General features: G+C 41.3%; 1 long non-coding RNA gene across 1 annotated transcript in view; it reads right to left on the bottom strand.

Annotated features, from left to right (window-relative positions):
• The window catches only part of LOC145348334 (uncharacterized), a 49,821-nt gene extending 33,864 nt beyond the window's left edge, over positions 1-15,957 (bottom strand). The window contains exon 1 of the long non-coding RNA XR_013887928.1: positions 15,897-15,957. This is a non-coding gene — a long non-coding RNA (uncharacterized LOC145348334). The remainder of the gene's footprint in view (positions 1-15,896) is intronic.
• Between the last annotated feature and the right edge of the window lie 891 nt (positions 15,958-16,848).

The raw sequence follows: 16,848 nt of genomic DNA, 5'->3' as shown, positions 1-16,848 counted from the left end.
CAGTTCCAATATCCCGGGGATCTGAAATCTTTCCTTTTGCACCATCTTTCCAATCACGTATTCATCTGATATACCCTGCTATTTCAACTCTGACTAGCATGTGATACTGGTAGTAATCCTGAGATCGCTATCTTTGAGGTCCTACTTTGTGAATTGCTTCCTAACTCCCTATATTCAGCTTTTAGAGAACCCATCCCTTTTTTTTAAACATATGTCATTGGTACCAGTGTGTACCACGACCACTGGCTACTGGTCCTCCCCCTCCAGAATTTCCTGCAGCTACTCTGAGACATCCTTGACCTCAGCACTAGGGAGCCAACGTACTATCCTGGAGTCTTGTTTGCAGTCACAGAAATGTCAATCTATTCCTCTTACAATTGAATTCCTATAACTGTTGCATTCCCAAAACTTCTTCTGTCCCGTGCAGCAGAGCCTACCATGCTACAACGAATCGGGCAGTTACTGCTTTCGCCTAAGTGGCCATTCCCTCCAACAGTACCCAAAGCAAAATGACCACAGGAGGTTGCCTAATCCTCCTACTCTGCCTGGTAGTCATTCATTCCTTAGCTGCTTGTGGAGTGAGGGAAGTTCTGATGTACAGATGACAAAAAGTGTGGGTGACAGTCTTAATTGCAATGAAGATGAGGCAATGAAGAGGGACTAATGCAGTACTGGGGATAATAGGCAATTTGGTGATGGATGGATAGGATGTATTAGGCCTAACACAGCCTCAAAATATTTATTTCTAATAGTGATATTGTATTTTAAGAATTTTATGAAAAGTTACATTGAATTTCAACTGCACAGAACACTTTTTTTTGGATGTGTTTATTTAAACAAACCTCCGTACTCCTTTGGCTGTCTATAAGAACATAAGAAATAGGAGCAGGATTAGGCCATTCAGCCCCTTGAGCCAACTTTGTCTTTCAATCAGATCATGGCAGGTCTGGTCTTGCTCTGAGTAATTGGATGACACATAAAGGTAGCATGGATAATCTGAGGGGGCATGGAGGATACATGGGGGCATACAGGTGACTGGGGAAATTTGAGTGAGCATGGAGGATACATGGTGTATAAGGGTGGCATGGGATATCTGAGGGGGCATGGGCACCCATGGGTTGGGTGGGGCTGATGGAGGTAAGGGATGTGGCTTAGGAGACTTCTAAACACTGTTGGGAGCTGGGCTGAAGTTGTGCTGAAGAGCCAAGGAGGATCTTCTAACCAGCCACTTCTCACGCACTCCTGTACAGCTGGCAAACCACACTGCAAATCTGATCCCAGAGTGAAATGGTAGAAAATAGAATGTGAAGCCACACATGGGTTGGAGATGTAGTTTTCCAACCACGCAAGTGCAGAGGTCAGGCTTCCCTGAGCCCAGAGTCTGATTCACTCCTGTGTACACAAATTTGACAGTGACTAATTTTGGTCTTTGAAATGATACTACTTAGTAGGCTTTAACGTGCTGACTGAAAATAGAAAAGACTGGAAATATTCTTCAGGTCAGGCAGTATCCGTGGAGAGAGAAACAGAGTTAACGTTTCAGGTTGTTGACCTATCAGTGCTGATAAAATGTCACCAATCTGTAAAAGTTCATTCTGTTTCTTCTCTCTTCACGGATACTGCTAGACCGTCTGACTATTTCCAGCATTTCCTGTTTCGCCTTCAGCTTTCCAACATTTGCAATATTTTCATTTTGCACTGTGCTGACTATGTAATTTACTGGGACCAATTAGATCCCCATATGATAAAGATACAGGGCAAAAAAATTGTACTGGAATGCCCTTCCTAGAATTGGGGTGGGTGAGACTTGCAGAACAGCATTTTCTGTTGTCTCAGATGGCATTTTATGAGCCTCGGGTGGGCAAGGCAGTAAAATTTTGGCAACAGGGTGGGATTTTATGCCTTGTTATCCCAAAACTGTAAAATCCCACCTAAGGTCAACAGACTTTTCCATTGTCTGCCCCTCGCCCACTCCGATTCCCGTGGAGGGCGGGGTGGTAAATAAGCTGGAATTGTCAGGCCATTCATGTCAGCGGGATCTTCCAGTGCCGCCAACAGCACACCCCGGCTGAAGGTTTTTTGATAGTAAGGGGTGCATTCAACAGGAAACCCCACGAACAACAGTGGGACCAGAAGATCCCGCCGCTGGCAAATGCCAGGCTGCCATGAAACACATGGTGGGTTGCCCGGAAAATCTCGCCTATTGTCACTGCGCCCCAATCATCGCTCCTTCAGGGTGGATGCCATCATGTGCTAATTTAACAAGGAAATTGGGCTCTTGGTGTATGAACCCTGGCAACAAATGAAACAAAGCCAACAATCACAAGATGACAGAAGATTCTTGGATAATCTCAGGATTCAGCGACTGGCTGTTATCTGTTTTACCTGGGTTCCCGATTCTTGGATAATCTCAGGATTCAGCGACTGGCTGTTATCTGTTTTACCTGGGTTCCCGAGGAGGATATTGCTTTTTTAATAATAATTTTTAATATTCTATTATTCTTCAATTAACCAATAAGTTTTAGGAAACTGTTGACGGATATTTTGTTAGCTTAGAATAACTATCTGGTAAATTAATTGTTAAGCATCGTTGAGAGAAATCTTTTGCATTTGCATCGTGTTGACAAATCACGGAAAGTAGTTGTGTACTAACTGTCAGATTGTTTGTAGAGACTTTCATTCGTCATTGCCTTGGTGAATACATTAGGTGTCTCAGAAATTCCAAAGCCAGTCCAGTTTGCAAGGACCCCAATAACTCAAAATGTCGGCTTGTCAGCTATGAGTGAAAAGGCTGAATAGCAGTTTGCTCAGTCTGGTCACCATAGTCAAAGGAAAATGCCGCAACTGGCTTTGTATAAATAGGATCAATATGTTTCCTTTCTCATAAAACACATGTTACCCACTGTGTAAATTACTGTGGTATGCCAACGTAATGTTAATGCTGCTGGAGTAGTAATCCAGAAGCATGGATTAATAACCCAATAGATTCTACTGGAGGAGGTGAAGGAGGGGAAGATGGGGGTGATGAAAGGGAGAGATAGGCTTACACTTAACAGCCCCTCCACCGCTCATCAATCAACTCCTCACCTCTCCCGCTCGACAACTCCCATTCCAAACTTTTACCTCAGAGTCACATGAAGTCCGAGGTATTAAAACAGGGTCACACCTCGAAAAAGATTTGGGGGGCATTGCAGTAGAAGCTGGGTCCAAATTTTTAAAAAATATAATAAAACAAAAAATATCCTTATAGTGCTCACATCCTTACTCCTCCACACATTCCCTATGGTCCCATCCATGCCAACTTGTGCCAATCCATATTCCCATCTACCCCTCATGGTATCTCATAACTCTTTTCAGCTCTTGCCTCTCAAGCCCCCTACCATTGCCCCTCATAACCCTGTGACAATTCATACCACCCATATCCATTGCTCTTGCCCTTACTCCTTTCATTTCAACTCACCAGTGTCCTTTGACAGCTCCTGGACAGCTTGACACTTCCTAGACAGTTCCAACACATTTGTGTGTTAAAAGTACACAATCATGTTTAATCCTAACTGTCTCAAAGGGTGCCTTATCTCAATAAAAGTGTGCCTTACCTCGACAAAAGGGTGCCTTACCTCGACAAAAGGCGTCCCAGAATCTTATCCAAAAGGAAGTGGCACCTCTCTAAAAGGATACTCTCATTATTTAAGGAATCCAGCATATTATGACCTCCTCTTACCTGATCTGCTCTGCACATTTTGGGATATACTTAGCTAGGGTTCAAAAATCTCACTGCAGTGGAGGCAGCTGGTGATTAAATTAGCCAGTAAAAACGGCCAATGTGATTCTCCAACCCCAACCTAATTCCAGTCCACAACATGGTCAGGGCAAAATTTAGAAATTTCCTCCCATTTCTGGGATTTTCACCTGACCGTCGTGGCGAAAACATGGGCCCGAAATTTTAATCCTAGCATGGCACTTTGAGAACATGAATTCAGTTCTCAAAAACCTGGGGAAAAACAACAAATTAAAATACAGGATTGTTGTAAAACACCCTGAATCTCCTATAGTGAATAGTCCTGCTATCCTTACCCAATCTGGTTGACTTATAATTCCAGCCCCATACTAACGTGGTTGAGTCTGAACTAACCTAACCAGTTCAGCTGCTTCAAACAATGACAACACAGGGTGGGCAATGAATGCCACCCTTGCCAACACAAACCAACGCCCAAGGCAGAGAACAAAGTCAAGAGATAGACATCAGGCATCTCTGAACAGATGGATCAAGAGCAGTGGTCCAAAAATAAGATAGCTTATGCCAAGAGATCCTATGCAGTAGGTAGGAAAGAGAAAATACCTGTTCCATTCCTCTCTTTCTAATAATGCCCGTTTGGGTCATGCCTCACTGCTAAAAATCCTTGATATTGCTATGTCTAACAAATGAAGACCATCAGGCAAATCAGGGTCTCAGAGGGTAAACAGGAGTTTAAGCATGCTTTCAAAAGTAAATATATATTGTTGCGGGAGCTCAGTGCCAGAAAAGACAAATGTTCATGTTGTAAATTTATTCTTGTGAATGTTGTCTGGGATCTGTAAGTTTTCCAGTGCATTGAGAGGTGGGTGATATGCCTGAATGAGTCAGGAGGATTAATATTTTCCTCATCAAAAGACAAAGAGAAAGGCTAACACTGCTTGAAAGTGATCGGGTAGTCATGGCGTTCAAAAACTATCGCACACTCCGATCAAACAGTTTCCACATTAATACAATCCAGCTTTCCCACAAAGATCCAGTGCTTTTAAAATTTATTTTGCCCCTTTTTTGGGCCCTCTTCATTTGAGCTGTTATTATGGAAGCGCAATCACTAATGTGCTGTGAAGCTGTATTTATAGGGGGTTGTTTCTGGCCAAATGTCTATAAATCTCTCAGTGGGCATGTTAAATACAAAGATCTGGCATCAAGGAGCCTTTTAAAGAGAGAATTAGGAAAAAAAATGGAATTCCTTTACAAGAAGGAGTCCCACTACCTTGAATCTTCTTTCAATGGTACCTTGCTGGTGACACAGTGCTAATGATGCAGTTATCTCTCCTTAAAGGGGGCTTGATACTAAACAATTTTTTTAAAAGAGCCTTTTGACTCACTAAAAGTAAAGCTCCAAAAGCTGCAGCTCACCAGAAGTAAATAAAACGCAAGGGAAAAAATAACAATTGCCACCAAAAACATGGAAACAAACAGCGAGATATGACATAAATCATCAGTAGCAGTAAAAAACTCAGCAAGAATGGTGGAAAGACAGCAAGTCTCAACTGAACTCACTCCAAGAATCCTGAAAGTACTCTGTGGGGTACTAACAAATGAATATTTAATGTGTTTGGCTGGACTTCCTCTTTCCAATATATTAACAGAGACTCCAGGCTGGATTTTAGTTCCAAGGTCCTGATCCCGACACCAAACTGAACCTGGGAGTGTTTGTGGTGGGACCATAAAGAAAACTTTCATGGTGGCAGCCAGTTAAGAGGCTGCCGTCGGTAGCCCTGTATAACTAAGGATGGGCTGTGCAGCTGGGAGGAACAGTGGAAACGCCTGAGGCTCCAGCTAGCTGGCAGCCCCACCTGGACAGGTGGATGTTGTTGATGTAGGATGGGGGAAAAAAGGGGCACAAGGATGCATCAAAATGGAGGCACCCTCTGAAGAATGTAAAAAGTTTGAAAGGATGACTAGCCACTGCCTCTAAGGTTCTCTGGCACACATGGAGTTGGGGTATTAAAGGAGGCACTTGGGGACATAAAATGGGTAGGTGGGGAGTCACTAGCCAATCTTGCTGGGGACATAAAATGGGTAGGTGGGGAGTCACTAGCCAATCTTGCTGGTTGAAATCAATGGAAGAAAAGTCAAGTGGGGTATATAACAGGCAGCTGATCCACTTCTGCACTGCTTATATTCTGGCCAGAGTTGAATATTACCCACTTTAATTCCCGGAAGGTTTTCATGGGTGTGGTAATCCGTAGGCAATGGAGCGGGGAGGCAGGGATGGAAACAGAAAGCTCATCTGTGGACACAACTGTCAATAAATAAATATTTATTGACCAGCTATACCTGCAATTAACTTGTCGCTGAATATAAAGAAAGCATTTAATGATAATTAATCTCCTTATTTAATCACAATCGTGCGGCTAGGACATGCGAGCGTGCATAGATGTCCTCACAGATGAGTCACTGTCTAGTTTCAAAACTGATGTGAAAGTATAAATAATAAATTTAATAAATAAGATCAAAGGTAATAATATTCATCATCAGAGTTCACATGAAAGTTACGAATCATGTTAGCTGCCATCAAAACCCATTGATTAAATAATTGCCTTGCAATTGCTCTTAATGCTCCTCCTCGAAGTTGTATATTTAAACCATCTGGGCCCCTCATTAGATTACAGACTGTAACATTACTGAGCAGAGAGTCTGTGCATTGCAGATGATGAAAGAGTGGAGAAATCTGGAAGCTAATTTTTATTGCCTCCGCAGGCGGCAATGTGCCAAATCCAAAAATCACAACATTCAGGCCAAAATTTCCAGGGCGGTGGGAGCCCGGCCCCCGCCATCTGAAGAGCTGCGAGGGAACGCATCCCCTCTGACTGCAGGCCCAATGCCATTTCATTCTCTAATGGAGTGTTAACTGGCAGAAAGCAAGATTCCTGCCTGTCACCGGGAGTAACTACAAAAACAGAAAATGCAGGAAAAATCTCAGCAGGTCTGACAGCATCTGTGGAGAGAGAATTGAGCCAACATTTCGAGTCTGGATGACCCTTCGTCAGAGACACCATAGTCATTCTGACTTGAAATGTTGGCTCTATTCTCTTTCCACAGATGCTGTCGAGACCTGCTGAGTTTTTGCAGCGTTTTCTTCCTTGTTTCAGATTCCAGAATCTGCAGTATTTTGCCTTTACCTGGAGTAGGTCCTGCCTTGAAGAGCACTGGCAGGACCATTATTCCAGGAACAGTGCTACAGTGGCCAGAAGAGGCACTGTAAACAGCTGCCTGGAACTAAGTGCCAGACCTCAGCGGAAAGTTGAGTGGCAGGGGCTGAGGTGAGGAGGGGGGTGAGGAAGACCTGGTGGGGGGATGCTGGGGAGCGGTCGGCGTCTCAGGGGATAGGTTGGGGTGGGGGAAAAGGGAGGTCTGGAGGTCACTGAGCTGTAAGGATAGGGCAGCCCCATTCATAAGGGAGGTTCAGATGGAGGCACTCCCATCGCCATCCTCTTCTTGCCCAAAATCAAACATAATTCAATTTTCACTTTCTCTCTTTGATCTGTCATTTACCCACCAGTCTAAAAATTGAGTTCGGGCAGGAACAGACCATTAAGCAGCCACTCAAGGGCCTTAAAGGTGCAAGGGTGGGCGTCCCTTCCGAGACCATGCCTGCCCCAGCAAATTGTGACATTTCAGTTCAAGTCAGGCCTCAAGGGAATCATATCCTTGCAATTTTACACGCCCCGTCCACCTTAGAACACACAAGGAAAGGGCGGGGGGGGTAGTTGGGGGGAGGGGGGTAGGGGGGACATAGAACTTGGCTTTAATTTACTACCGCATTCACACTCTCAATCAATCAACCTCCATTTCCAACCTGTCTGAAAATAAGCAGAGAGAAAACCGGTCAATTTCAGCCTCATTAATGTAGCAAGTCAAGGTCCTGTGTTGTAAAATAAGAATTTTTCTTAGAACTTCTATACAATTTTCAATCAGCAATTCACACAGTCTCTGTTCGAAGGCAGAGGTCTAGAGCGTCCAGAAAGAAACCACTACAGTTATCTCACAAAAAAATTGTATTTCTGGTGATTTTGGACTTGTTTATCCTTAATAATGGTGAATTTAGGATAAAACCTGATAAGGAGTTTGGTAGATTCAGCGTAAGGTAGATTCTTCCACTTGTGTGGAAACAAGGGACCGTACATATAAGATAGCCACAAATAAATATGAGGATATTCAGGAGAAATAGTGAACACATTTGCTCCCAGATTTTTGTTTCTACAAAATATTTCTTGCTGTGATCTAATTTTACTACTTACATACATTTTTTGATTACAAACATTTTGTTTTACTTCTGATCCATAAGGCATTATTTGTTTGATTTTTTTTACCACGATTGTGACCTGAATTCGGGAATAAAAATGAAACCCTAAGCATCAGAAACCCTACTATGTCTGCACGTCCCAACCCATTTCTTACTTACACCATTCCTGCCATCACCCTGCAGTTAGCTTGGTTTATGCCTGTGTATCATTTTGCTGAACTGTCTATTCTAGGTGTTCATTTTTTTGGTCCTTTGCTTTATACCTTAACTTGATAACATATAAGAGGTGTTCCCAATTGAAATAGTACTCACAAATTGCCCACCTTTGTGGAATAGCATGCCTGTTCCTCCATGACTTGCATGGCTGCTTACTCAAGAGTCAGTGGTTCTCTCATACCATTTATGTAGGACATATAATGGAGAGAATGTTAAGATATTCCAGGCAGCAGTGAGTTTTCAGTTGCTCCCTACATTCTGTAAATGTGGTTATCATAAACAAGCACACAGCATTTGTCAAAATAAAAGCAAATTACTGCAAATGCTGGAATCTGAAACCAAAAGAGAAAAATGCTGAAAAATCTCAGAAAATCTGACAGCATCTGTAAGGAGAGAAAAGAGCTGGTGTTTCGAGTCCGGAGGACCCTTTGTCACAGCATTTGTTCCATTGCACTTTGGAGTCATTAATACATTAAAAAAAGTCCTTCTTACCTTGTAAAAAGCACCTGGCTTCACTGTGTCATTTTATAAAATGTACATGGTGCCTGTGTTCCTACCAGACAAGTTAGCATGTTATGCATTTAGCAAATCTGAAAGCTTTTCAATCACGAACAAAATCATGAAAACGCAATTATTTTGGCAATTTACTCATGGAAAGCTTCTTTGACCTAAAGCCAGGGAAAGTCCCATTGCAGCAACTTCATATTTGCGTAGTGTCTCAATTAGCAGTATTTCTTAATTGTTATTTGAATAGCACTGATAATATTTCACGTATTTAAAATACATATACTAGTTGCTTCAGGAGCTGGTATCGAAACATAGAAGAACTGAATAGTATCTTCCAACTAACTTTTCCTTTTCACCTAATGCATAGAGTACATGGACAATTAAGGGTTGATATTAGTTTTAAGTTTATTTTTTCGTGTCACAAGTAGGCTTACATTAACAGTGCAATGAAGTTAGCGTGAAAATCACCGAGTTGCCACACTCCGGCGTTTGGGTACACTGAGGGAGAATTTAGCATGGCCAATGCACCTAAGCAGCACATCTTTCTGAGATATGTAGGACTATATGTAATCAGACAGGAGAAATTATATATATAAAGGATAGATAGAAAGGGCTACAGGAGCAGATTAGAAACTAATTTCTCAGTTGTTAACTACGATCGGAAGATTGGGAAAATAGGAAAACAACCCGCAAAAATGGTAAATCTTAAAGAGTTGTAAAGACGCAACCGGTACATCCAAATCTTCTAATTCACAACACCACATTGAAGAAAATGCAGCTTCTGTATGAAGAGTTAATATTGCTTTCTGAAGGATGGCAACACCCAGATCAGGAAGACTGCGTGGCATGCTTGAGGGCAGGATCCATTTATATTGAATTGCACCAAATGCAGTCATGCACCCATGATGACAAAGTTAACATACAGGCCCTGATTTTACTGGCACAGCCGATCTGAGACCACGGTGGGTGAGGCTCGCAGAACGGCGTTCCCCATTGGGCTCGGGCACGATCTTAAGAGCCTCGGGCGACCGTGCCGGTAAAAGCAGGGCCATCAAGTGAAACATGACATTTGTTAACATAGTACTATAAACTATAACTCAAGGGCAAAAATAAGTTTTACAACTGCCAGGGACGCAAATACTGACAACTGAAGCTTGTAAACACAATACATTAATGCAATTTTAATTTCAAAACTTGTTCCATTATTTGACACTTTTATAGAGGGTAATATGTGGTTTGGCTTAAATCACGTGCTGCCCATTCAAAGAAGTGGTAATATTTTCATAGTATTTACAGCTTCCTTATATCACTGTACATGATTGATTTATCAACCATAATCAAAATCTAAAATGATCTTCTTTAACTGGTATATCTTGTTAACTTTTCACAAGCATTTCAGGAATCAGAATAGCATCTTCTAAATATAGCTGCTGTTCTTGACTATGCCAACGTTGATGGGATTAAATCTCACCTAAATATCAATTGCAATAGCTTGTGTGTGTTACAGATTTCATTTGGGGAGTCAGGACCCAGAGCATTGCTATGTGGGCTTTCTACTTAGGGAAACAGCCAAACAATTATACTGGTGAATATGCTGCATAACCATTGAAAATCACAAGGGTTCTAGACCGAGTAGACGTGGAGAAACCGTCCTCATTAGCAGGAGGGTTGAGAATCAGAGAACATTGATTTAAAGTTAAGGGCAATTTACTTGGTGAGTGGTTAAAATCTGGAATGCACAGCACGGGAGTGTGCTGGAGGAAGATTAAATCGTGACTTGAAAAGGGAACTGACTAATTCTCTGAAGAGATAAGAAAAAATTTGCAGGGCTGCAGGGACTAGCTGAGTTGTTGTTGCAGAGGATTGGCTCAGATGCAACGGGCAGAATGGTCTCCTCCCGTGCTGTGACAATTCTATGGTTAAAACTATATTGAAATGAGGTCCGTCAAACTCCTGCACGGGATTACCGCTCATTCCCAATGGCGTATTTACCTATCAGCTTCCCAAATTGAAGAGTTTAACTTGAAAGTCATAAAATTTTACTCGCAGATTTATCACAACATAAGCAAAAGATAGGTTCTGAATAGGACCATGAATCAAATGGGAGTAAATCTTTCTTCAGCACACCAAATGTATAGCAAGTACAAACTGAAAGGCATATCCTCCTTGTGCAGATAATTTGAGATCTTTGATCCTATTTCAGTCATGGTGTAAATATTTATTGTTCTAGGAAGGAAAACTGAAATGTATTCTCTTTTTGCTGCCAGAGCTATAAGGATCAGTTCTGGTCTAAATTACCCTCTAGCCGTTACAGTTAATGTAACACTGACGTCAATTGTAGCATGGCTCTAATTTTGAAATCAGGGTGTGGCTGTTACCCTTCCCTTAACAAATTCACGGAGGTTCCCCAATTTAACAACATGCTCTTAGCATTTTTGTAATCTATATATTTCTTTTCTTCAACATAGATTGGATCTCAGTTTTCTTATCTACCTCATTCAGAAAAATGATAGTGGATGATACAAAACGGGCTACCAATTGGCTATTGCTTGACTTAGGCTATCAGACAAATTTATTGTCATGCGTGCAAAACTGTGAGAAGAGATTAGAAAATGTTGAGTACAAATGTGTATTGAATAGTAAGTACAGATCATGCATGAGGAAAATTGAGTACAGAATATCCCAGTGTATGTGATGTCCAGAGAACATTGCACTAACTGTGACATTTTAACCAGTGCTGCTTTTGAAATATATAAGCAACATACAATTAAAAAAACCAAGTATACTGGAGGGCTGCACCACTGCCAGGGTTAGGAACAAGTAAGGACTTGATAAGCATTTCTCAGCCCAGGTTTGCAAGCTCTAAATGTTAATAAGCCACGGCAGCATGGTTGTAAAGTCAGATTTCGCCATCACCATTCTGGGAAACAATCTTCTTTCTGTAACAAACTAAAAATTAAAGGTAGGAACATATGGTTCCAGGGATCGTTATCATTGTGGCTACAATCACCCTAATGATTGCGTGGCCTTTAGCAGCCTTGACTTAGTGGAATTTAAATGGCGTAAACTTGTTGCAGATGGAGGTTGATCATTGAAAATGTCATAGTCCTACAGCGCTTTATCTGAATTCCGCCTTCCTCCATTCCTCCTCCGCAGGAGCCATTTTACAGCCCTGTGGGGTATGGGTGTCTGCTTCCTTTATTAGAATGGTTACAGCTGTGTTTCGCTCTTGTTATAAACTATTTACTGGGTTAAGGCTAATTAGACCTATTAAGAATTCACCAACCAGTGATCCCCACTGGCTTGTTCAAGCTGGACCTTTAGTTAATTGGTTAACACAAGGTCCTAACAATTAGTAAATAAATAAGTACGGTCACAGTAACAGTGCTGAAAGTTCATACGTGGCAGGTTTGATCTCTCGAAGGATTTCCCCAACTTAGTGCCCCTTCCATCCATGTCACACACCCTCCACTGAGTGAGAGGGTGGCAAGCCCAATCCTGAGGTGAAAAATGGCAGACAGCTTTCAGAAGCTAAATGAAGCTGTTACATTCTTTCCATCTCATGCAGACTATACTGAATTTGAAACTCACTTTGCCGGAGGGGAGATCCCGGAGGGGAATCTGCTGATTTGACCACTCCATTGGCACAGCGAGTTAGCACGCAAATGCCACATTTCACCAGACCACTGATTAATTTTGAATACAATTCAACAAAGCCCCAGCAAGGATCCAGTTAAAAATAACTGAAACAAGATGGAGCGCGAGCTCACAGCATTTGCACTGATCAGGCGTCGAAAGGAAACAGAAAATATATTTTCCAATCAACAAATGAAGGCCTTTCTTCGGGATTAACATTGTCACCTGCTGCAGTAGCATTTCTTCACCAATGGCAAACCACTTCAGAAAGGTTTTTTTCAGCGTTACTGATAATTACAGAAAGTTATCAGCTAAGTCCTCTATACATTTCCCTGACCGACTCTCGGCTGTTCTACCTTTAGAGATTTGCCAGAGAAGATGTTTTCACATTTTTATATATGTGTTTTTAAAGGAATTAACCACTCCCTCTGATCCCTCAGGGCAATTAATTTGAATTTGCTTTCTTAGGGAGGACAATGGGTTTATCCGGTCGAGTGTGAAATTTTTCGAAAGAGACAGCAGATTCAGAATCCCATATACTTGTCGCCCTTCTGAATTTTCTTTTCAGAAGCAGGGAATCCAGCTTCCTTCAAAAAACAAGGTTGTTGGCTTGTGTTTGCAGAGCGTACAAGCAAAACTATATCACCTATTTAAAAAAAAGACACTATGAGTCTCCAGTGAACACCTAATACCAAAACGTTACACCGAAACAGAGGAAAATCTTTACGGCGAATAGGTTTGTGAGGAATTGGGCCATCAGTTTTAATAATGGACGACATTTTGAGGCCCCATCGCAGCAAGGGTGTGGCCAGAAAATGCGGCGAGCCGTTGAAAATTGACTTCGCTGAGACCGGAAGATCCCACTGGCGGGAATAGCAGGAAAATTCCACCCGACGAGTTTCTGAAGAACAAAATATTCCAGCCCATAAGTTGGACCCTGGTCTCAGACAGGTCAACATAATGGCAAAACATCTAAATACACTATTTAACAGCCATTCCTTTTGATCTGGTAGTGGTCATAATGAACAATTTTTTTTTACAGGACAGGACAAGCCTCAGAAACTCTGCATCACCCTTTATCTCTTAAGCATATGAAACTTATAGATGAATGTAACCACTCGAGAGAGACATTACACTTTTCAAAATACGCTCCTACTCAGCTAGATCCTTTCTTAGCTCTTTCCACTCCAATGATGCTTTGCTCACAGCTAACTCTGTACACGTGGAATGTCGCGCAGATGCCAATTCACTGATACAACGACGAAATGAGCAAACGGCTTAATTCGCATCAGGGCCTGTACTTTTCCGGAGCTCAGTAAACTAAGCACAGCTCTTCTCTCACATAAACCTGTCAGTTCACATAGTTACATGTTTGCAATAAGAAAAGACTCACGATGAGCGTGTTTCAAACAAAAATCCAAATACCAGCTCCTTCCTAGGGTGATGTATGTTCCCACCAAGCCCATCTGATTAATTTATTAAATATAAGATCTCAAACTTATCTCCAAATCAAATGAACCACTAGCCTTAGGTTTTGAGTTTTCATTTTAAAGTAGCTTACATTTTAGGACCAGAAGACAGCTTGATTTGATGTCAGAATTTAACAGTGGGCGTTGAGAGGATAGAGTTGGGAGTGGGACTCAAGCAAATGGGTGTTATGGTGCAAAAATATTAACGTCAAACTTGATGATTTTGTAGGAGTTAAATTTGGGGATTAATCTTTTACTATCCTGAGCATGAATCACTGGAAAATGACCATGCAATAATTGATCTTAGAGTGTGCTAACGACGAAAATCGGCAATGCAGGCTTTTGCAAACAGGAAGCTCTTTGAAGGTAAAAAAAAACCTTTAGAATATGTTAATTTGGAAAAAGTTTATTTTTCTCAAAATTTTCTTCACAACCTTTAATGACAGAATTCTTGCCTTTCTTTTCTCTCCTGCTTTGTAATGTGCTGGTTTTTTCTCTCGTATCATGTGCCTTCCTGTCACTTTCATTCCCCCATTTTTTCTTCAGAGGCAAAGTGCAAATAATATAAAAGTCATCAAGTTATGATGAGAACCTGGTTACGACAAACCTTTCGTTATAACATCTTGTTTCTGTGGTCCTTGCTGAGATGCCATTATAACTTTTTTTTTGGCGGGGGGAGGGCAGGTAGAGAATCTCTATCCAATTCTTTCTTCCAGAGCTAACTGTTTCTTACAAAGATCATAAATTTCTAATAATTAGATTACGCTGTAAATTGCAACAAAAGCAGGAAAGAAATCGTCACCCAATGCAGGGCTAAATTTTTAGTGATCAATCAGAAAGTTGATGGGAGTATAGAGGCAGAATTGGTTTCGTTGCACCCGGGGTCAGACAACTATCGTTTTCTCCAGGAAACCAAACTGGCTGGAGCAAGGAGGCCATCCCTTTCATCAGTGTTGCACAATAGATTAATGGTTCCTTCTACACCTCAAATGCTTAGGCAAATTCCAAGGAATGTCAGAGCAGTCAGAAGATCTTAGTTGAGCAGCATCAGTGAACTTGGGGAAGTATGATTTGTGAGCATTTGACCTTAACGGAGGAGTTTTATTTCATTGAACAGACATAGTGGTGATGACCAGTGTGTCTGGTTTGTACAATGACTTCTAACAGGAATTCTAACAATCCAATTCCAACCAGTGTTAGAAAAATTTAGGTCTCAAATGGGCTAGATTCTATAGGCCACAAATCTCTGTTTTCCGTCTGACTTCTTAACTTTTGAAAAACTTAAAAGGTAGTCATTCAATTGGTGAATTAAGTGGACGAGAATAAGACTTTTCAACAAACAACGCCTTTTTTCAACAGACAAAAGCAGTATTTAGCGATAACTACCATGGATTACAGATTAATAGTGTGAGAGCCCAACAATGTACTAAAGATGTCAGTGCAATCAGGACTAGCCATGGAAAGAGTTAAAAAAAAGAGAGACGTTATAAAATGCAAAACTTTGTTGCGAGCAGATATATTTTTGGCTAGATTTCCCTTCTACAAACTCCGCCATTCAATCCAGCCATGTTTGAAAAGACAAAGGTAGTTCCTTCACATATATTAAAGCCACCCCATCAGCCACGTACACGTCTCGTTTGACTCAAATGAACTGCTGCTTTCTGAATCCGTCTCACTGACTTGCCAAAATGGACCATTCAATCTTATTTAGTACAATAAATACACCACGATAAAGAATTTTGCATCAAAAGATTTGCCAGGATAAAGGAGCCCCGGCGAACTAAATTTAGCAACAAGTGCAATTTTATTTGTGCAGAAATCCACACCCTTTCAAAATGAGTCAAAGGCAAAAAAATATAACCAACAACAGACCGCTGTTAAAACGAACATTGCTAAGAGCTAATTTGTTCATAGACACAGTAACTCCAAACTATGCCTACATACTCGAAATGAGATAGATTAAAGTGAATAAAGGACTTACACGCAGGAAGACTTTTTAAAAGAGTTTAGATTTGTTACTCACAGTCAAGTCTGTCTTCCCCTCCAGACGACTCGTGCTCAACAGGAACATATTTCAACATCATTACTTCATAGCTACAACATCCCATCTGGTGGTCAACTGCATTCAACTTTCTTCTAAAGAAAAAAATGACTTTGTTTTAAAAAGGACAGCCCCTGAAACTCCTCTCTCCTCCCTTTTAGGGCTGGGACATGGTTAGTAGCTAGAAATAAAAAACCTTCTCAGATCATTCATGGCTTCTTTTTTTTAAAAAAAATCAGAACTCCACCCTGGTGCAGCTTAGCCAGGGGATAAGGAACGAGAAGGGAAGGGGGTGGGATAGTGGAAGTGGAGAATTAATTGCTGTCAATAAATCGTTTCACTGAGACAGGATCACAACAGAATCTGCAAACTCCCACCTTGCTCTTGAACCGGTTTACTGATCTGTGAAGTACAGCAGGCTATGCAACTTTCACCTGCTGTGCGGGGAATTCTTATCGATGATAATGTTCATGACTCAGCCAGAGGGACCCCACCCAGTGTGGGCGGTGAGAACTGTCACTTAAGCCTTAGATTGCCTGCACTAAACAGACAGAGTCTATCTTTTGATGAACTATATAGACAAGGCTTTTCCTTTCCTTGAGACCTTTTTCTTTAAACCAGACTTTCAAAATATTTTATTTCCAATAGTTCAGTGCGCTATAAAGCTCAATTCCTCATCCATTTTACTTTAGACACTTAAAGCGGCTAAGCAAATCTAATGGCTAACGTCTATAAATAGATACAAGCACAATCTTTTCATTGATTTATGCCTGGCTTTAGTCTTGCACGATATATTTCAGACTATAATCCTCCTCGCTTCCTCATCTTTATCTGCTTTCCCCAAGGAAAAAGACTTGACAATGTGTCTCACTTCCCCCCAACTAACTTTTGTTCCCTGATTTCATGACTTTTTTAAATCCCTTTGTACAAATTT

The sequence above is a fragment of the Carcharhinus amblyrhynchos genome, chromosome 9, assembly GCF_965287045.1.
Source record: "Carcharhinus amblyrhynchos chromosome 9, sCarAmb.v2.hapA, whole genome shotgun sequence".
NCBI lineage: Eukaryota > Metazoa > Chordata > Chondrichthyes > Carcharhiniformes > Carcharhinidae > Carcharhinus > Carcharhinus amblyrhynchos.
The sequence above is the reverse complement of the archived record's forward strand: the minus strand, read 5'-3'. Positions and strand labels throughout refer to the sequence as shown.